We start from the raw sequence: 24,014 nt of genomic DNA, 5'->3' as shown, positions 1-24,014 counted from the left end.
ATGAGAAATAAAATACAATACTGATAAATATTTGATTGGAAACAGAGAAACACCTAAAGTTGATTAATACACACCTGTAAAAAGGCGTGCTATGTATGTCAGATAGGTTGTATGAAAATACAAGTTTTTATATATGATGTAAAGCTGATGAAAGTAACCACGTGCCCGAGCAAGCATTTAATTAATTCAAAATATCAATTTAATTAGGCTTTCATTAACAAATGTCCATAAATTTAGAATCAAAACCTCAACATTCTTGGATCTGTTTAGTGTTGTTCGCGCCAGGCACGGGATGTGGTGCATACATCAGACTGAAATATTAATGAACGCTGCATTCAGCCTATCGTATTTTTGGCTGTAGCAGCGATCACACTAACTGGTTTATACATTATACTAGATAATGTACAGTATCAGTAGCTTTGAACATTTCTGTCCCGGGAGACCTTAACTGACACGCAACACCGAAAATGTATTTAAAACACCCGATTCAAACTAGAATGCATTAAATGTATTTGATGTGTTGTTATTGGGGGGTTTAAAAGTGATACACAAGTTTGGAGATAGTTACATTGCTCGCGGAAAAACACTGTAGTGTCAATTGATTGGAAGCTAAGGAAAATAACATAGGATATCGAGTGGTGATTTTTGGAGTGGGTTCGAGAAACGCTTTATGTAACTATAACAGGGAATATTGAATGTTCCATAGGTTTGTTTAGTGTGAAGCTATTTTCTTTTAAACTTTTAAAAAAGAATATTTGTATTTTTTGTGTGTTTAACTTAATTGGTAAAACTGTTTGAGAATATCGATAACAGTTCTTAAGATCTAAAAGCGTTGGTTTCGTGCTGTGTCGGATCATTTTATTTAATTAAAGGGAAGTGTCAACGATATTTTTGTTAACTGTATATAATTTTTATTACTGATCAGGCAGTTGTGAATTACATTAATTTTTCGTTATTTTTACAGATTATTTGGAATAACATTTATACAGACTTCATACAGACTTATTACACAGAACAAACAGTGACAAAAAGAAATTATGTAGGAATATAAAACAAACAATGATTAGGATGTATTGTATAGCAAAATGGTAAGTGCATTTTTTATATTTATGCAGCAATTAATCTGAATGTGGTATTTGCATGAACTAAAATCTTTGAACTGGTTTTCAGAAATACCATTTACCGCCGTGTTAAAAACATCCTTGCTCTCTTATTTAATAACCCCAGAACATACCAGAAACTCAAGTCTTTTTGTATTATTTGTCTGGTATACATGTCGAAAATACACACTTCTCCGTTTATTATAAAAACGCATCGTTATAGTTTCATTACTTCCCATAAACAATGCATTATTCCTGTATCCATAATGTTTATTTGTTTTCATCTCAACATTGGTACCTGCATTTATATTATACATTCGAGCATTTTATACGCACAAGTATACAAGTAAGATTTTTATCGTTTACGTTTACCTTGTTTTATTTTTTTTTCCGCAAACACAATGTTTTCACGTTTCAAGGTGAGGCAGAACCGGGGGTTTCTGTTGTAATTTAAATAATTTACATTGTAAAGACCGTGTTTTGCAAGCCCGTAAATAGCACAATAATATTTTTCTTAAGAATACATAACGGCGGCGGAATTATATTTAATTATTCAATAACCAATGAATTTATATCAACAGAAAATGATCAGAATAATACAGCAATTAACCAGAGAATTGTGTGAATTTAAAACAAAGTAATTCATATTTCATACATAGCCGCCGCAATAAACAAAATGCATCAATTTTGAATAAATAATAGTGGTTTGAAATTAACGGACCATTTCATTTCAGGAAATAAAACTGTTCGGATTATAAAAGTTGAAATGCATTTTATAACTGAATATTGAAAAGATAATTAAATATGCAATTTAAGACCACCCATAAAAACAAAACAATATATGTAACGTATGCAATCATGTTTATTTCCTTGGTCGTATATCGCGACAATTAAATACATAATAATCATATTCATAAAAACTAACAAAAGTAGCTTCAAGTTATTTAAAACATAGGATACTGATTTAAGGCTGTTTTATTTTATTTGATTTGAGAGATAAGATATAGTTTTATTAATGGGGCCATTTGTTTTGTCTTCTCAATTAGATATCAATTAAATTACTTCACATATATCATTCATCATATTTAATAAAGAACAGAAAATAAATCGCCCACATATTAAGATAATATCATATAACGTTCCTTTTAAGATATTTTAAGTAATTTTAGTTTAGCTCTCATGCATGTTACCGTTCTTTTAATACTGAATAAAAACATTGTTTTAAATGGGTTATGAATATTTTTAATGAATTTTATAAGGATTTATAAATGTAAATATACTGCTAAGGAATTAAGTTAGAATTTTACTGGTAATGACTATACGTTATAAAGTATGGAACTGGAATTATATATGAATTAGATGATATAATTGATAAGAACAAGTGCAGTACTTCATTTGATTACTAAAACATATGGCCCGACTTGAGAATAACACCTTCTCATGTACAGGTATTGATTGCTTGCCGTGAGTCAACTAAAGTCAGCACGTTCCTTTATAATTATAGATCTATTGTAAATTTATTTTGTATTGTGCGCTACAAAGCATATTTTCTTAAAGAAAATGCACGAATGTTACTGTATTTTATCAAATACCGATTTTACAATCGTAACTTTTTTTACTTTAACCGCTTGATTTCTAAATTTTATTATAAATATTAACATATTCATATTTGATGTATTTTTTTTCACCTGCAGTAATCTCTTCTTTATATTTGGACGTCCTTGGTTGTAATTAGGACAGTAGATGCGTATTAATGTAAAGTTATACAACTTATGTAATAAAAATCAAAATTGCAAATTGAAGGATAATGTATATTTAAAGAAAATATTGGTAACAAAACGTTTGAGTGAAAAGAAAATATTAAATATGAAGTAAATGTCAAAAAAAGCGACATATTACTTTTTTGCTGTATAATTGCAAAAACAACATTCAAAATAGTTATGGTGTAATTTTCCTTTTGAATTGATGCAACGCACAGCTAACAATCTTCAAGAAGCGAATAAATCTAAAAATAAATGTTAACAGATTAGAAAAAAGATAATCTGCATTATTTCAAATCTGAACAAATCTGCACCATTCCTTCTAATCTTGTTTCTGCTTATATGCTTGAAACCATGCCTGGTGTTTTTATGTTGTTAATAAACTGTACAAGCCTTCAATTATCTGGGAGAGTTTTGGAAGCAGTTCCGTGGTAGATGTGATTATAGTCGTCGCTTGCATGGGATTTCATCTTCTGCAATCATTTTAATCGAATATAACTCCACTTTGTTGACGCTGTGTGTTCAATAAATTGTCTCTTTCTTTAAAATTGTTTGAATATTTATTAACTAATAAATATTTGAAGATGGTAGTTTGATAACTTTTTGGAATACTGTATGTTTAGAGTGAATGAGTTAAATGTGACATTCATTTTCAAAATTATATGTTGGTTTTATATGAATTAATTCGAAACAAAGCTACAGACCTTTACAAAAGCCTGTATGCGCATGAAAACGTTTACAATTGGTAGACATTTATAGTCAAATATCATCAATATTGGATAAGAAAGGTGTACCCGATAATGAATAATGAAAAAGTATGTTGTATCTGTGAGCCGGGGCACAGTTTTCGAATGATTATAGTTTAATGTGTAAATGGTATTTTAAAAAACATTTTTACAACGAAATAGTAGACTATCTGTTACCGGTTTCAACGGCGACTTAAAACTGTATTAAACGTTTAACTGACCGTGCAAAAGAGATTTTAGATTTTTACATTTACTCCGTTCTTTTTACGACAAGCTATGGCATGGAGTTCGTATTTTACTGTACTCAACAAAATTTCAAAATAGTATCAAATTAAGGAATAACTATATTTCGTTAAGAAATTGGAAAAATAAAGTCCGTACAATAAAAATTTATAACAAAATGAAATATTTTTTTCAAAGTAAAACAAAGGGGATATAAAAAATCAATCTAAATTTCTTCTGATTGTTGGTCTAATACTAACCTCGGTTACCGGATATTGCATTTTCTAACCGGTTGTTGGCTAAAATCCGACTGAACCCGTTTAAACGAATAAACCTGACACCCCTAGTAACAGGAAAGAGAACGTTTGATTTTAACGTATATCTATTCAATTCAGTTTAATTTGAATATAATTAGTTCTCTGATCGTAAACTATTGAATATTTTATAAACATCGCAATAATCATAAGGTAGCAATCAAATTGTATCTAGATTGTATGATATTAAATGTAAAAATATTACGTTTTTACATTAAGATACAACAATAAGATATTACTGCATATAGCTTAAACATTAAGTATTAACAGATTCATGTTATTTCTTACTAGATTGCATTTGCTGAGAAATAAACATAAAACGGTGTATGATGTCGTAGCTTCAAAGATGTTAAGTGAAACCTAACTGTACATGTTACATGTATACATTTATTTATATTGAAACATGTGGAAAAAGAATAACATTATTAAATTCTTAATGAAATATGATAATGATAAAACGATTTTTTTCAGAATATCATACAATTCTTCTGATCCTAAGTGTTACCCTTCAAAATGCAAACTTTTATGAAAAGAAAATATATAGGTTTCCTTTGTAAAAAATTAAAAACAAAGAAACAATGCGTATTACTTTAGAACAAGATTATCTATATGACCAGAAATGCTTTGATAATGAATAATTAATCTGCTTCATTTTTTTTAATTTTTGCAGATAAGTAATTTAATTCAATAATATTTGTAGAATATAAGTGAATCAAAGTATTATCAATGGCGATTTATGTGTTTGGGTATTTTGTTTTAAGATAGTTTTCAGGATATCTTTGATCAGATAATATTTAGAAATGTTGTTCGGAGTCACATTGTCTCCGTTAGACAAAACAAAAATGACGTATTGCCTGTCGTAGGCTGTGAGCAGGAAATTATGACGACAAAATTCTACAATAAAAGATTATATCTTTTTCAGAGACGAGCTATTATCAAACAATATTAAAATGATAAAATCAAGACAAATCAATAATTTTATACTCCTTATGATGTCATGCAATCTTAAAACTAGTTATAAGGGATAAGACAATTGTGTACAAGTATATTCATGTACAGGGTAGTCGTTAGGCTATTGAACATATAGATATACAGTGAATTATATTTCATATACTTTAATATACACAGTCTTTTAAAAAATGGCTAATCTTAACATGTCAATGTTATCAAGATTGCTAAAGAAACAAAAAGAAGCAAATATGCCGACGTAGATTAAGTTTGCGTAAAACCAAAGTTTTCTTTTGTATGGGGTTGAGGTGCGGAGGGGTGCAGAGGGGTGATAATCGTATTTGAAACAATCTGAACTCATCAATTTTCTGAAAAATACATGTTTTGCAGTTATATGAATAACATTCTCTTTCATCCTAGACTTTTCACAAAGGATTGATATTGCAATTATTGCAAACTTATTATGAATTCTATAATCTAAATATTATGTACACACATGCTTGATATTGTATTTGAAAATGTAAGATCAATCTAGATTAACCTGACATGCTGCATAAATAATACATATAGTTGTATAATATGAATAATGAGGATACATAAAAACAACATTGCGGAACACTTTTTGTCAGCCAACATATTTACCAAATTATGCCATTGGGCCGTCGTTGACCTATTTACACATGATTTTTATCAAACCTTGAAATAGAATTGTTGATTAGTGTTGTCAATGAGTTCGAAAGTTTTACTAAAGTAATGGATTACACCTCAGCATAGTTCACGGCTCGTGGGAACAATGTCTATAAATGTTTACGATTAAGGAGGTGTCAGTATAACTGGGTTACGTCCACGCTTTTGCGAAATACGCGCGGATATAAAACTACAAGTTATTTTTATTACAAAATTAATATGCTTTAATGGATGTGTTTACTAAAGACATAGAATAAAACCATTCATATAAAAACTTCTACGAATGAAAAAAAACAGTTTTATCCTTTGGAAATTAATACAGAATGTCCTATTTAGGATAAACATTTTTTTAAATATTATCTTTTTATCATTTCATTTCGCATTGAATCCTTTATAAATCTTGATCGACATTTGAATACTACAATTGTAAAGAATAAAGGATTCATATAGCAATTGATTTTTGATTGGTGCCTTTTTATTTTATGGTGCATGTCATCCTGTATATCATGTTGTTTTTTTCCAAAACACTATTAAAGTTAACAAAATGATAAAATACAATGCTATACTCTTTGAATTATAACATTTTCATATTAACTATTCGAAAAGTTGTTAAATTTGTTGTTAATGATTCCTGTCGCTGTCGCATATATGGATTTTTTAAAAATACATTCTATTTCTTTTCATGAATCCAGGTTTCTTTCGATACGTTATAATTACATTCAGTTCTGTTCATTTAATAAACTAATTAAAGCAATTAATACATTATTAACAGGCTAATGTACTTCATTTTCTATTTTAGCGTACAAGGGGTAATATGCTTATAAAAATTATATATAAATGAACCTTCATGCTCTATTCGTAGATTGTTTAATTTATTCATATATGTATATCATTGATGCAACATTTATGCAAAGTTACTCACACAGAATATCAATATTTAAGAATAAAGGAAGGTGTTTTAAAAAATGTCAACATCTTGAATGATTTCATGGGTACGAAAACAATTCAACTGCTATAAATAAAAATAACAATTGGCCTTTAAGAGAAATCACATGGTACGTCATATTTGCATATCAAACATACGGTAAATTAGTTCCCTTCACATGATCATCATTTCGTAAGGAGTGTTTGTTTTGAAGTTAAAATGGGATATAAAATCGAATTTAATTACATGTTTCCTGTCTTGTAGTTGTGACAGGAAATTAAGTTTCTTTGACAATTATCTTTGTCGATCTTCATAAAAGAAATTACGAATATTATTTCTCAAAATTACATGATATAATGACGCATATAAATATTCATAAAGTTTGTTTATCATGATAATTTTATTGATGATTTATTTCGTAATAATGCTTCGTTTGACAGGCAAACAAAGAACACTTGTATCCAACAATTTGTTTCAAAGTAGCTAAAATTTGCCAGAGGTTTTAAAACATCGTCCAAGCAATTTCCTCCTTCCTGTCTTCAAGACATGCACATTATCATCCATATTGTGATTAGTGCAATCTTGTTCTTGATGAAGTGATATTGTGCCAATCTTACTTCTTATGTATTATGAAAAATGAGTTTTTGGAATTCTTAATGCTTTTGTTGTCTGTTACAGTCACATGAGAGAGAATATATTTGTCAAAATTGCATTAACATTTAACTAACAGGAAAGCAAGTTTTTTTTATTGACCAATTACATTAATCATATTTCGCTCAGCTTTTTATTTTTGCAATCGTTACGGTTGTAGTGATTAAGTATTTTGTATTGGAGCTTCTTTAATAACAAAAAAGTTCAAGTTCAGCACTACTATAGTCACGTGACACAATCCAACATAGTCTTAAATTCTGGAAACAAAGTGTTAAATCATTGTTTGAACGTTTTAAAACTTATGTATGAGCTTTCATTTTGTTTCTGAAGCGTTAAACTTTTTAAGAACATCCGTCGATTATCAAAGCAAATTATTATCATTCGTAAACCTTCATTCCATTAAATTTTATTTTCATTTCCTGTCAAAAATAAATTGCCCGCTCATATTGTATTTAGCTGGTTGGTAATAATCAGTATCGGAAATTAGGATATAAAAAAGCCTACCATGATATTTTAAAATAATTATTCAGTAGCAAGCACTTAAGAAGAAATAAATAAAGAAGAAGTCACAAAGATCACATATCTCTTGACACTGCTTATCTTCAATATTGCATGTACATACTCAAATACAAGTTTCTTGATACAATATTCTGACCTTTCCAGACATTCAGGCATGTAATATCGATATCAGAAATGGCAGAAAGTCTATATACTTGGGGAATACAATAGCCGGCTAAGTGAAAAACATTGTCTCGTTGCCTATTGTGATACGGAAAACTCAGAACATAAGGCGAAATTGGGCAATTTCTCATATTTATGATAGAAGAAGCTATGCCGAAAGCTATTTTTAGATTGAGTACACTGTGATATCAACAAAAACATAAATACATGTCGGAGGTTTTTGTCCATAAGCTTTCAGACAAAACGGCGTTGTTAAACGCTATGCTGATTAATTATTATTGGGTAGGAAGATTAAAGGATTCCTGGTGGATTTCAATGCATAACGTTTTGTTATACATCTTGTTAAGAAAAAGCGGCAAGACGAGATCAACCGATGTTAATATATATTGTTTTAAAAATGAGAGGCTTTTAATTCACACATTTCTATAAACCTATATTTAACATATAAATGAACATGTTTCTGTTATCACTGCAAAAATGGTGAAAGTGTCTGGTAATTTCAAGCATCATTGGAGACCGAGTATGCATTCGCTCGATCTTCTTTGAGAACTCTGAACGATTTTACAGAAAATCCCTAGTTAATAGCTTAAACAAAAGTAATCGTAACACACCTAAGATCTACTTCTTACAAAGTGATAAAAAAACGTTATGGAAATTTACAAAAATAACCGAATTATTAGTTGGTTAAGTCTTACAACCATGAATAACATGAAACTATTTTCACCTCAACTTTGAAGCAAATCGTTGTATGGAAATTAAATGGAATGTGTCTTGTTTAATTTAAACTTCTTACATTGTCTATATATGTTATACATTTCTATCAATATTATATTTTTAAGTTATTGTTCTTAAATGAAGCTAGGTTTCCGAATATTTATTAATGCAAATATATTATTAAAATGAGTGACATACATGTGAAATACCCTCCAAATAATAAATAAACCACGAATGAATAAACTAGTAAATATACAGATATTTATACCACACAATTATGTCGAATTTAACAATTACTGTTTGATATTTAACATTCCAAAAGAGTAAAGTCTGTTTATGATTAGGGTCAATATTGCATGAGGGACTTTAGTGTTGTTTTGATGAAATGAAAAAATGAAATTCCCGTGAGCATTTAACAACTTTATAATCAAAACATACAAGTCTGATTGATATTGTTTTTTATAGATCTTTTGTTTGCAAAACCACTGCACCCAAAGAACCCATTGTTCAACAATTTCATAGTTGTCAGTTTTAGAGGGTTTATATTAGCATTTTCGCTGACATGAAACAATAAAAGTAAAAGCAATTCAAAAATTTCATGGCATTGCATTAGTTTTAGTGTAACTATCCCTAAGAACCATTTATTTATTATTTTCTAGACACTTATCCACATTCATTCATTTACGGGAAATATTTTGTAACAGAGAGCAAGCAATAACTTAAGAAATACAATAATTGCTACTAAAATAATTATTATACCTCTTTAAAATTGCAAAGTTCTTTTCATGACATTATTACAGTCTCTAAGCAGTGAAGTCATGTATATGAATAAAATTTTCGTGACTACACATTGCCCGAATGTGTATTACGTGTAATACAAGCATGCAAACTTTTGTCTGGCAGAGGAGCAGTCATGAGCTCAAATCATGTTTGTTTGTAACAAGATATTTAAGTTTCAATTGTTATATTTTCGTTTACATAATTTTTGTAAGCCTAGGAAGATACTTGGCAAATATCTATAATTGTCAGTCAAACGATATCATTGAATATTTGTGTTTTTCTCATAAGTTTTTTTATCATTTATTTTTTTAAAAAGGACTTTAATGAATCTTACTAATACTTAAGTTAATGTCAGATGTTTGAAGGTGTTTTGTACATGATTAATCATTTCCCATAACTTAATGAAGTCAAAACCCTTGTAAACTTTTAATATAAGTCACCCTTAACAAATCATGTTAGTAAAACAACTTTACGGTTATTGTTGTGTTTTACTTCAGTGTCTTTCTAGATGCCTTTCTGGTCAGTCCTCCTTCATTGATTTGTCTGCTATAGTGTTATATACATGTAACAGTTTATGTATCAAACATTAGCAGCGAATAGATACAGACAGTTTTCACATGTTCAATTAAAATAAAATAAAAACAATGATCGGATATATTTTCTTTTAATTGCAAATTCAAGGATTGAAACATCAATATTTCATGTATACATTAACTTCATTCTTCAAAACCTCTGTATGAAATGAAGGGGCCAAAAATCATCACTGCAACGCCATAAACTTCAGAATTCGATTAATACAGAGCGTAATCTAAACAAATGAAGCTTTAACTGGTTAAATTAGATCCTGCAATCCCGAGTTTTAACAGAAATTGTATTTTATGAGGCGGCGTTAAAAGATTCCTTTTCTCCATAAATTTCTACATTTGCCTCTCTGTTTTGGAATTTGGATGAGTTATGAATTTTCGGAACCATTAGCATGACGTGTTTTTTTATTAGAAACATATCAAGCAACGATGCACGTTTACATGTTTCTATTTTATTTTACATTATTTACTGTTTATTGCATATTGTCTATATAACTTAATATTTTTGTCAGTTTTGTTATTCATTTTTCTTGTAAATGTAGTGATAGGGGTAAATATTGAAAAAATCCTGTATTTTGCCCTTAATGATGACTACTTATTTAGGTTATTCGAATAATTCTACCGCAGCTTATAAACTAATTCAGGACGAACTTATTTAGAAAATACAAACAGCAACGAACGAGACGTTTCGTAAGATTTTTTTTATAACGATGGCAAACACCTTTTGTTAACACTATTCCTCTCTTTTTCTTGTTACGAGTATATTTTCTAAAAAAGAAAAAAACGAGAAATCTTTTTGACAAGATACCATTGAATAACTGTCAATTCATTTGCTCTGATGTGTGAACTTTGCTATGTTTATCAGAAGAACTCGCAAATGTCCGCCCATTTGTTTCTCCATGCTGATTAAAAGTTGCCATTGCCATGGTCATGTTAACAACCTCTGACCGACCTCTGTTATTGTCCAACGATTGGAGAATATTTTCTGTCAGATTTATTGAACTTTCTGTCAATAAAGCTGTAAAACTGTCAGATAATTCTAGGGTATCTTGGTTTTTGAAGTACTCAAATGTAAAGCATTCTCATCTAGAATGTCATAGCACACATTATTTTGTTTTGTTTGGTTTACTTTTGTACTTTTGGTATTGAATGATTGTTGTTTTCCTTACCTTAAACTCTTGATTTTTTGAAAGAACCTTTACATAATATAAGGATCTCCTACATATCTAATTTTCTATTGTAAGCTAAATTGTTTTCAATCGCAAATAGCATTGCATCTGGATTTGCAATTAGCAAGTACAGTTACAATAACATAGCACAGTCTATGTGATATAATGGTTGTTTATACATGTCATTGTTTGACTGTTACATGATAGAAAATATTTTCAAACACACACATACCATGTTGTCTTTGATATTTTTCCAGCATTATGATTTGGGCATCGCCTCATGGTGGTATTTCTTCACAGTTACTTTCTTTCGTGAACTTTTACATCTTACGTATTTGCTTGACATGTTCTGAACATATTTAAGAACACTTAATTATCAACGTGATCTATTAAATATTCTGTGCAGTTTTCGATCATTTATTTATTTTGAAATTTAAAAGACAATTTCGGAAATGATAAAATATGTGCCTTGTCAAACTCTCCTGAATTATCCGCAATTTATGTCTTCATGTATAAATGACAATCAAACTATATTTATAACTTCTTTGAGAAACGAAGTGATTTAAGCAAAGACCAGCATGCTTGTTCAATTTGATTTCGTCAATCAGCCGCAATCATAGAAGAATGAAACCGACATAATCCAGAACGTTTGGTGGCCAAACTAATACAGTACTAATCAACTGCCTAAAATAGTTTATCTCACTTTCGGTGAATCTCACGCAACCCGGTCTCCAAGGAAATCAGCCTTTCGGTCATTTGCTCAGGGAACATAGTATAAATGAGTTTATGCGTAAACGACATATGCTCGTTTTTCTTCTTGTCATAAATCAAGGATTGTCAACTTATTGAATACATTCTATTCCATAATAATTTGAATATATACATAATTATATATCTGAATAAATGTAAAATGGCAGGTTGACCTGTCAAATATTAATCACGACCAATTGTATCTTAAGTAAAAAGCCACTAAGGGATTTACTCACGACAACTTATTCCTATTTCGGCACGCATAATATATACATTGAAAAATAATAAGTTATATAAATTATAAGGTTTATGCAAGTCCGATGAAATTAATTACTGAATATTATGAATAAGCAATGGGTTGCACTATAATTGAGATGCATAATGAGTTTCTTTGGACATTTTAAGCAAACAATATGATAAACAAGATCAACAAGGAAAGGTGGCGTTCAATCCGGTTACTTTGTATACATAAATGAATATGCAATAGATACACCGGTCCCGTATTTCAATGTTACTTCATTTGTATGAATAAAAAGGAGATTGAATTTTTAAAAGTGTCACAAATGTATATTGATTGATATTATATAACCATATACGACATTTGCATCTATCATGTATAAAGTACATATATAATTCAAATTTATTATAAATTGTATTAAGTCTGCACAAAAAAGGCATAACAAAGCAATAAAGCACAACAAGTATATCATTTATGTGCTTTTGTCTTTTCTATATTTTTTACTACTTAAAGTGACATTATGCATGCTCATTTTTTTGGCTATCAAGTTGACTTGATTAAGTAACATTTTAAATAGATTCACCATGTTAATTGTGATTGGCCAATAATTGATCATGGAAAATGGGATAGAATATAATATAGAGAAAATAAGAAGCCCTAAATAAAACCCAAGAGGGCAAAATTGAAAATGCTGCAGGCAACAAAACAACCTTCATAGTTTTAGAAATTGTCGTTGGTTATATGGATTACTGATTAAATACATAATTGAACACAACCCTGGCGAAGTGTAAAGATATTTTTACCTATGCACGAACCAACTTTGGTGGGCAAAATGTTACTCTGAACTGTCAATGTATTCAACAATTCAGTAATTAACGTTGAAACGTGCAATCCGAGAGGTCTTTCTTAGATGTCCTACTTTAATCAGGTTTAAAATTTAAAAATAACCAAAATATATATACATAAATGCTCAACATAATTTTAATTTGTAAAAACTATGTATCAGTCCAATGGAAAATTAACACAAAGTAAAGTTATTGAAAATATACATTTCTCTTTTGATAAAATACATCCTGAAGTGTTTAATTACACTCTCTAAGTTATCAGTTATGGATTAGATTAAAGTACATTATCCTTTATCTTTCCAGTAAAAACCTTATGTTTACACACTTAGCTTTCATTTTATGTTATCACACATTTCTGCTTTGCACTGGATCCAGAACAAATAAAGGATTGAAGATACAATTTCAAAATGTAGACTTCGGATGTTTACTGAGATGTAATAACAACAATCAAGGAATGTTATGTTATGCCAAAGTATAAGCTTATCAATCACTTCAAGAAGAATGATGGTATATCATTTCTGTTCATCTTTAACTCTATAAGAACCATTACAGTCTTAAAACAATCAATCTTTTATATTTTTGTCACTCACAAAAGAGGGACAAATTGAAAAGTCGTATTAATTTGTGTTTGTTCAAAGCGTCGATTTTGGAAGCTAATAAAGTGGTGTGGATTGCAAATTATTTTGATGAAAATGTGTTGCAAAAGTACGTCGGTGATAACATTATACATATATTATGTAGATTTAGTTGAGTCAGATTTGAGGCAAGTCAGTAGCAAGGATGTGTTGTAAGTCACTGTACGCTCTTTAACCATATTAACATAAAGAATTCATATCGTAACGCTTTTGAAGTTGCAGCAATGTTTTATAATACATTTCTATTCCCTTTCGAGGTGTAAAAATCTTGAAAAAGTATAATCCCTCGGAAGCATTAATCACAACAAAATTACATGAAAATTGGAGACTCGGTTTGATTGAGTCTGTACATGAGGGATAATGAAAAAGTGCAACATTCCTCACGCCCCCTAGCATCAACTTTAGCGGTACTCAATTTTAACACTTGAAAGTGCCGGAATCAATGATCCCGAAGGACCACTGAAATGAAGTACGGGGCACTTTTTACGGCTGCCACACAGCACTTGACACCTGCGGCGAGTCAAAAATGAAACAATGCACAACACACTTCAATTAATTCATTCGTTAAAAATGATGCGATGCATAAATATTTAATTGACATTGTTCTACTTGTTCGTCTCAGACTTAGTATCACAGTCGTGCCCTGTCTTGCATTTGGTCGGTGCCTGGCTTGGTTTAGTGTTGCCAGAGTTTGTTAGTGACTGCGGTCATCGAATGTCACCTTTAGTAGTCGAACTTCGTTCTTTTTTTTTTTTGCATTAAATTATCATAAATTTGAATAATTGATACATTCAAAATGTGTTAAACATAATGTTTATAGAACAATCAACCTAGTGTGATTACATGTATCTAGGTTCTCGACTTTTAACATGTCAGGATACATTCACATAATTTGTTCTTTAAGACGAAACCTTAATATCATATGGGAATTGCTATTTGATATTAAGCGTGCGTGTTGTAGGACGGTAACTGATGGGAATTGAACTAAGAGGCAATGAATATTTCAAACCGTCAGAAAAACATTGATGTTTAAAACTAAACTTTCTCTTTTTTAACAATTACCATTAATATCAACTATTGGCATAATTTTCATATTTTATTACCTAGAAGTAAATTATTTGCAACGTACTTTATAACGTCTTGCCATGTCAATAAAAAGGGTACAAAATATGAACTAAGTAACAGAAAGAGCATCGAAACACTAGGCTATCTGATTTGTACGAGGGGGTGTAGCCCCCCCCCCCCTCTCGAAGATTTATCAGATTGCCGAGAGTTTTGATGTCCATTGTCTTTTGTATCATAGTTTAACTCAAGCTCTGGAGTGCGGGTAACTAATACCTGCACTCCAGTTAACGCACTGTGCATGTATATGTATCCGATTTAACCCTGACACATTTTCAACAGAAAGGTCTCCGAACTATGATACAAATATTAGATAATTTTGTATCAACGAATGACAATCTTTGATCTGTAACTGTAGTCTGTTCGGCAATGAGTTGCAAGAGTAAGTCAAAAATTGTTATTTTCCATATAGATTGTACTTATAAATAACGCTTAAATGACAAGATGTTTTTACTCTTTTCATATAGACGATTAATATTGATAAAACACGGATACTGACGGAATATTCCTACTTTGTAGATGCTAATGATGAAGGATATGCTATTTATCTTGATTAAAATGTCCTCCACTCGCGATATATTTAGTTTCATAATCCGTGTTTACATAACACATTCCAAGTTTTCAATGTTAGTGGTAAGGTTTTACTGAAACCTGTTCACAAATAGTAATCTTGGATCTGATAGACAGACATGAAGCTCGTAAGATGATGACGGTTTTTGGAACTTTGCTAAGTCTATGCCGTGTTTGCGGATGTATATCAATTTGACAAATTCGCAAATCACCTGTTGCTTCATGTCAATTCTAATTATAGATTTTATATATATTCTTTTATAGTTTATTTATATACTTGATAGACAAATTTCTTTGTATAGAGTTTAATTGAATGTTATAAAAGCTAATAATATGAAATAGCGACAATATGTTTTTGTAAATTATAATGTAAATTTCAGGATTTATTTCTGTTTTTTTTTAAGTATTACCAAACAGTTTTTATTAAAGCAGTGGTTAATAATAAAAAGGTATAAGCAAATAATGGTAATAAACCTTTAGTTATTTTTTTATTTTATTTTTATTTTGATCAGGTTTTGTCCGTAGGAACACCCCTCTTTCCGATTTTTTATCATAAATATTTTAACGCTGCTTATACCACAACTAAGACGTGCGGTAATTTATCATCATAGAATTCAAAAAAGCGGTTTTCTGACAATTAAACTGGTTTTGCGCTTCTTATGCTACAATTACATTCAATCTGCTTGAAACCATTTTTATTTCTTTATCAACATACGATTCCTTTTTACATGTACTTAATCAATTATAAATGTTTTGTTAAGATGGTAATTTTCGTACAATTTTCAAAATAATCTCAGTTGAATTCAAATTGATGTTCTTTCATTCTTAACTTCTATTCAGATCCAATTTAAAAAATGCCTTAAAATGACTTTAGTATGTTCTCATCAACGAAAAAAATCTATATTGCATATTAAAATCTGAACTTGAGGAGAAGAAGACATTGGCCTTTTCATCCTCAAACATTATCAATAAACTGTGAATATAGTATTCATCATTAAGTAATCTCTAAATGCAAAGTTTGTGGACATTAATGTCTCTGTAGATTATAAGTATTTATTCTTATTTGTGAATTTATTGTAATAAAATGCCAACTTTTAAACAATAATAAACAATAATCATTAGGTTTTACATAACATGCTTTCTTCGTTGCAATGATGTATTTTCTGGCTGAGCTGTTAATTGCTAGAATATGCGTATAACAAAAACAAATACAGCCATTTTGAAATTTGATATTTACATGTATGTATCTTGATGGCTTGATTAGTTTCGTAAATTTCAAGTGTTCATGTCATTCGGTAAAAATAAACATACCTTAACTATCAAACCATAAATATTTGAGAAGATAGCAATGTGAATTTTGATAGTGTTATACTTGTTTTTATTCAAAGTTTAACTTACTATTAATTGATACATCATCATTAACACATATCACATACAGTACAGTGCTCAAAGTTACAGTTAAAACATCTTACGCTTGTAACACGTTATTGCTAAACTATTTTCACATAAGATTATTTCTTATTTCCGAGACACGCTTATGTTAAGATTTCTATGTTATTTGGCACTTTGCTAGGCCTGGTTAATCAGACAAGGTATCTGTTTGACAAATTAACGAACCAGCTGTCTGCTTTCTCGCATCTGTAATAATTCCAAAACGACTTGTCATAATGTAACACTCTGTAATAAATATATCATTACTACTGTAACAATGTATTGATTAGTTCTTAACTATTTACACAATGCTTTGCTCAGTATTTTTTGTGTAGACAGTTACCACCTCAAATGGCTGACTCAACATATTTTATTTTGGGCATGGGTATAAGCTGGGAAATTTTGAAACATCTATAATGATCGGAGTACTCGGTTGTTATCAATCTAAGCTAACAATCATCCTTTACAATCATACGTAACATTGACAGAATTGTCTCATTAGTTTTAGGTATGTCGGAGATCTGCTTTCATAGGTTTACCTGTATATAAAACACATTAAGTAACTTATTTATAGAGCGGTAGATACGTCAATCATTTTTTATTTAACATGTAAATAAACGTATATGAAAATGTATCAAGCATTTTTAAACGTAAATGCTTTCTAAGTAATATTTTAATACCTAACTAGATATATAATACATTTAATTGAATTTGTACAAATAAAATAAGAGTAATTTTTGTCTCTTTCACTAGTATGTAAATATAATTCACCTGAAAGTTCACATCATTGAATTTATGTTGATGTAAAGTCAACTCTATGGCTATACAGATTTCTGTTTTGATGCAAGATAAGAAAATCATTTTTTAGAGATACTGTCTTTGTTACGTACATTTTTAACAATTTGAATTCCGTTGAGAGTTATGCAGTTTTGAGTGTGACTAATATTGTAAACATTTAGAGTCATTTAAAAAAATTATAAAACTTATATATTTGATTGTTGTTGGTGGTGAAGGAGATGCTTTTTCTGTCTTTAACTGCATTTTTATTCATTTGCAACCATGCTGTTAAACGAAATATTTTCAATCTCACAAGAAACTACACAAGAAAATACAAAACTTATTTAATGCGATTCCATGAAGTTTTGTATCAATAGAATTCTTACATGTTTAATGCATGGTTTTCATTGTTATCAATACTAAAAATATGTTAATGTAGAAAACAAGAATATTGTATTTGTTAAGCAATATTTGCACAACAATAAACATTTCAATTCCGAGGAAAATGTTGGCATATCGTCGATCCAGACGAAACTTGTTCATGTTCATATTTATTATTGATTAATGTGAACAGTTTCTGACGAAATATCTTGAATGCTTTTGATTATTTTTACAGCTTTTGAAATAGTTTCTGTTTGGTTAGAAGTTTGCACATTTACATGTAGGTGCGTATCGTTATATCGAAGCAATATGTATAGAGCTTAACAATTATGAAAATATTTGTATCTTTTCCCTGAACTATACATACAGATTTGAATTTGAACTAGAGTTTGTCGTGAGATAAAATTTCTTTGATTTTTATGACTTCAGGACATAGTGTGGCAATCAAATAACAAAACATGTCTTGTGTTATTCAAAATGTTTGAATAAATGTGTATTTACATTGAAAGAAAGACATGTCTTATTTCCTACAGCAAATCTGTTTCTTATGAATAATAATCGATCGTGTAACTAATGCACCATGACCTTATTCTGATCAAATAAGCTTATTCTGTGAGTGTTTACACGTGGTGTAAACTTATCACCCATTTAAATTGGATGTCAGAATAAATCAACTTCAACAAGTTTGCATCGGCTGGTTGTATCATTTACTATTTCTATTTCGATTACATGTTATATCGGTATACCTCATCACAAACTGTTTTTATCTCAATTTAATTGACGTTAATGATAGAAGAAATGATAAACGCATTCCCATCGCATTAAAACATCGACGCCATGTGTAGAATAACACTACTGGTATGAAATTCTAACACATTTTTGCTTCCTTTAAACATGTTTCGTATCAGATATAATACAATTGAGCGTTTCTAACACCTCAAATTGGCGGGAATTCAACTAAACGTGTAGGAGGTAAAGGAACAGTTTCAAAATCGTAAATATATTATCAGTCGTTTGTCTCCGATTCATCAATAATTGATGATTCTGGAATGGATTGCTCACACTTTCAAAAATGAAAAAGCGTGTAGTGATACGGTAGTATAATGAAACAACTGACACGGGTTTTATTCATACGACTTGAAAATGATCCGTCTATGTTTTGAAAATTAAACTAATATTTTGTTCATTTAAAATTTAACAACAATTATTGTTCTTTTAAATTATAAAAAAAACTATAAACAGGTAGAGGAAGTATGTGGCTCTGCGTTTCAAATATAATTTGCAATCATCATTTTTTGAAATGATGTGAATAATGTAACGTTTCTTTTACACTAAAGCGATCTCAAATCGAACAGAACTTTTTTTTTCGGGCGTATTTCATCTTTGATATTCTTAAGGGACTCGGGTTTTTTTCTAAATTATCGTCTTTCCCATACTATATGGAGAAAACGCATTTGCTGCGTAGTTTGTATTAAATCTATTAAATTTATCAAAGTGTGATAATTCAGTAACGAATATATATAATATGTAAGTGATTGAAATGTCTACATGCATACATACATTGATTAATAAACATTTCATTTGAACCATGATTGATTCTTAGACAAAAACAAACCCCTTAAATATGAACTCTTGTTTGACTATAAATATTACCATAAAGTCGACGTATTCATTCTAATATTTTTATATGAACTAGAAACGAGCAGTAATATATTGTTGCGTTGACAACACCCATTACTATGCTAATCTAAATACGAGAGGTCGTTAACTGTCAAAATAAACTGTTCAACTAGACAATAAACGTTCAAAGAATTCTGACAATCTGAATGATCTGCCATGACAAGCATTTCTGAGCAAACCTTAATGGCAGGCCTGAATAATTCTCCATGTTGTAAAATGTATGCTATGTTAGAAGTACCATAAAAATTCAAGATAAAGTTTATAATTATGTACAATTCATTAGCAGGCTTGTTTTATTCGATTTTTGTTAACGAGAAACGTGTTATAATTCCCAGGGCTAAATTGCAACCAAGGTGAAGACATATTTTTTATATAACTTTTTAAATTTTGTTGTGGAATCAATGACCGGTAACATTGAAATTGTATTTAGAAGTTTGAAATTAGAAATATTAACAAACAATAACAAGACATCATAATCAACGAAATAAATAGGGATATCAAATGATCTATTATCGAAGCTGCATGTTTACATTATGAAAAAGGAAACAGCATTAATAAGTATATTTAGAATTTAAGAAAAGTATAAAATGCCGCAATGTGTAGGACTCATTGCAAAGGGTATTTACTTTTGGTTCTATCGGGTCATGGGGTAATAAAACATTTTATCAGATCAACAGGCCAGTACCCTCAGTAATCACGGAAAGATCTTGATAGCATCTTGACAGAATAAAACGCTTTTACGTAAACGTTTTCATAGTTACCGTTTCCGCTGTTCTTGCTATTCATCAAATCATTAGAACTTTTGAATAAATAAAGTATTTAGTTATATTAGTATTTTACATATTATGTACACATTTGATAGCATTATAATGCCAAAAATCCGATTTTCTACTTATCTCTTATGGTACTTATAATTTAGAAAGTATATATATAAACACTTATGCATGTATCAATATGATCAAGATATTATTATTCTATGGGGTTTATTCCAACCAACACGGTTCAGGGAGTACTAGATGCATAGCATCGGGCTTTGCCTCTCATATGTGAAGTTAAGCCTGGCTAAAACTCTAATGTTTTAAATTTTGCATATATGTTATATATGATAATAAAGAACTACACTAACGAGTGTACGGTAAGAGATATGTCACAATTCAAGAATGACTTACTTTACCTCAATAAGAATATTTTTGAGGAATTGTCTGTCTTATCTATTTCACTTTGACGTCTAGTAGTGATACGGATTTTTAAGTAACAATCAAACAATCTAAGGCTCGGAAATAGAATTTGGTTTTCAATCACACAAGACAAAACGAGATAGTATCTGTTAAAAGTATCATATGTTTTGAGGTAAAGAATATTTAGGTTACGTGTATGTATGTCTCTAAATTCAATCTACTTTTGATTTCTATGCCAGGTTATTGATTGAAACTTTATGATAAGACTGGTGTAGTATATATGGAATTTTCTGAATAAAAATATTTATTATATACATATAAATAAAATATTGAAAAATAATGATGAAATAAAATGCGTATTTTAAACATCAGTATTTTCACTGTAAAAATTTAATTTTTACTGCAGTAAAACATATTTTCCGTATTTTCACTGGTGTCTTGCCGGACTACTTTCTTTTCAATTTTGCCAGTACACAAAAATTAAGGGAAAGTCTTTCAAATTTTAATGTCAAAAAAGATAAAAATGTATATAATAAACAGAAAATTCAAGTTTTTCTATAAATACATGATTTATTTTCATCTTGTGGCATGAAAATTACCATATTTCACTCGTGGCTACCGCCACTCATGAAATATTTATTTTCATACCACTCGATGAAAATAAATCATGTATTTATAGAAAAAACTTGAATATCCTCTATATCTGTTAACTATCTATTGCTTTGAATTGTAATACTAAACACCGAACTCTCAAACATTTAATTTCATTCAATTTGTCAATTCTTTGGTGAAGCAAACTACACAGTTTTTTTTATTGAATTGCATATTTACGATTGCATTTTAGGAAACAAAGAAATTCTTGAAAAGTACATTTTAACTTTTTTTGGATTCATTCTTTATTTATTTATTTGTTTATTTTTTATTTATTTATTTTTATTTAATATATAAATTTGACAACAAATTTGTATTGTGCGAAATATTTATGATATTCTTCATCAATATTAATCAATATGCAACATCTTAGGATATATTTAACAAAAGTGTCGGCATAGTCATCAACTTGTTTATTACAATCGTATGAATTGTTAATTACACTTGTTTACCGCATCAATACTGAAATACAATGAACCATATGCTCATGATGGCCTTGTAGCCGCGTATGTTGCCAAATATGCAAATTATTTGGCATGTTGAATTACCACTTGACGTAATGCAATGATGACACTCCCACAATTAACCCCGAGGTCACAGACTTTAAAATGATACCTCATTAAAAATTTATAAGTACGTTTTAATGGAATTACTATTTATTCCCCATAAACATGAATTTAGTACAACCGGGTTGGCTACTATTAATGATATTGTTTTTATATTCATACATGCATTTTGCTGGGTCGTATAGGGGTTGCGTTCATTGAACGCCGCCTTTCCTTGTTGATCTTGTTTATCATATTTGACACCAAGCGTACAATCTTTTATAATCTATTAATAAAACACAATAAAATAGGAAAAACACTTTACGAAACTTGACTAAAATATTTTATTCCTATTTTCAGTATATTTATAAGTAATGTTTCACTCTTGATGTATTTGGCAACTCAATATTAGACTTAAAATAGAAAAAAAAAACAGAATCCCTAAAGAAAGCCCAACACGGCAAAATTGACAATGTTTCAGGCTTGGTTTGATTGAGCCTGTTCATGGACGGTACTGTTTAGACTTAAGTCTTGTTACAGAATATCTGTCCAACCTCTCCCCTCTCTTATAACATCATAATAGACGAATTTAAAGAAAGTAATTAGGTTTGAAATTTTGCCAAGAGTTGAATTAGTCAATTTGACATGCCTCCGAGTATAGAATTGTGTTCTGCATATAAAATAGTACGAAATGTCAAGTTAAATGATTTCTAATTGTAATAAATTACCACAATACAGGGGAATTACATCATTTGGAAAGATACGGCAGTATGTGCTTGAAATTGACAATATGGTAGATTCTTGTAAGATTTGAGTCATTTTCTGTATATCTTAAAAGCAAAATAAAACATTTATTTATGCAACCCCATACTTTTTTATTGCAGTATTTTTGTAAAAAATGTATAAATATCTTGTTTGGGTAGACTCACCGGAATCAATGAAAACAACATTAGTATATGACCGTCGACCGACGTGGACGGTAACTTGCACTTTCCAGTAACGTCCAAGAAGAGGCGATCTTTAAGGATTCCTTTTTGCTTTTATCTTATAACACATCAGTGTTATTTGCGCCGTGCGGAGGCAGTAAAATGTCGCCCAATACATACAATAAAATATGATTTTTAACAATCATTGAAGATCGTTCAATACGTCATTGATGTTTTGTGTAACATATTTTATTTGTGATATTTTTAGTTCCAACTATTTATTCTTGGGTGCTTCACGTTTTCAATCTTGAATACCCTATAATCACCTTTATAATATGGTACATGCTTTTTAAATTTTTCTTGTGATGTCTTGTCTATCATATGCAGGCTTCATAACCAGAATTCCCTTTCACATTTTATTTTATGTAGCTCCGCCCATTGTTTTCTCGTGATGAACACACGCATTCTTTTCTTTGTGGACCATACATCGCTTTTCGTGGAATGGCAAAAACGTGTCACAGTAATGGTTCCTTGAGGACCGTCGTATGAACACATCTTCGGATATTTCTTTATTTAGAATTTCATAAATCTCATATCTAAATGTAATCCAGTCCTATGTGCGTAGACGATAACTAGCACTTTACAGTACCGTCCATGAACAAGCTCAACCAAACCGAGTTTAAGTCGTTTTGTGAGTTCTGTAAGATTTCCGCTTTTATCTATTTTATTTAATCTGTTGTAAAAGTGAGACATCTCTCACGTCCCTATAAAAAGGGCATCATCACTTATTACCAATAATGAGGAGAGTGATTTAAAAGTTATCCTATCTGGACGACGTCTTAAAATCAGCCAAAAATACACTTCATACGATGGATTTGAACTTAAAACAAATAGATATTTGTGAACCAAAATTTTAAGTAGCTGAATTATCAGTATTATGAATAACTAAATAAAAATATGTTATACAGCGGATTCATTTACTTACCGTTCAAGTACTGCTACTT

At 29.8% G+C, this 24,014-nt stretch overlaps 1 protein-coding gene across 5 annotated transcripts in view; it reads left to right on the top strand.

The window, feature by feature from the left end:
• The first annotated feature begins 244 nt into the window (after positions 1–244).
• LOC132755558 (neuronal acetylcholine receptor subunit alpha-10-like) overlaps positions 245–24,014 on the top strand; it is a 119,763-nt gene continuing 95,993 nt past the window's right edge. For 3 of the 5 annotated variants that reach the window (XM_060746442.1, XM_060746440.1, XM_060746441.1), the window contains exons 1-2: positions 254–706; positions 965–1,088. The gene's annotated coding sequence lies outside the window, so the exon portion shown is untranslated. Of the gene's footprint in view, positions 707–964; positions 1,089–24,014 lie in introns of all 5 variants that reach the window. The other 2 variants (XM_060746439.1, XM_060746438.1) reach the window with 2 other exon arrangements.

This window comes from Ruditapes philippinarum, unplaced genomic scaffold, assembly GCF_026571515.1.
Source record: "Ruditapes philippinarum isolate M1 unplaced genomic scaffold, ASM2657151v2 ctg1024_1_1_1_1, whole genome shotgun sequence".
Lineage (NCBI taxonomy): Eukaryota > Metazoa > Mollusca > Bivalvia > Venerida > Veneridae > Ruditapes > Ruditapes philippinarum.
Note: the sequence above shows the minus strand (reverse complement) of the source record. Positions and strands in the feature narration are given on the sequence as shown.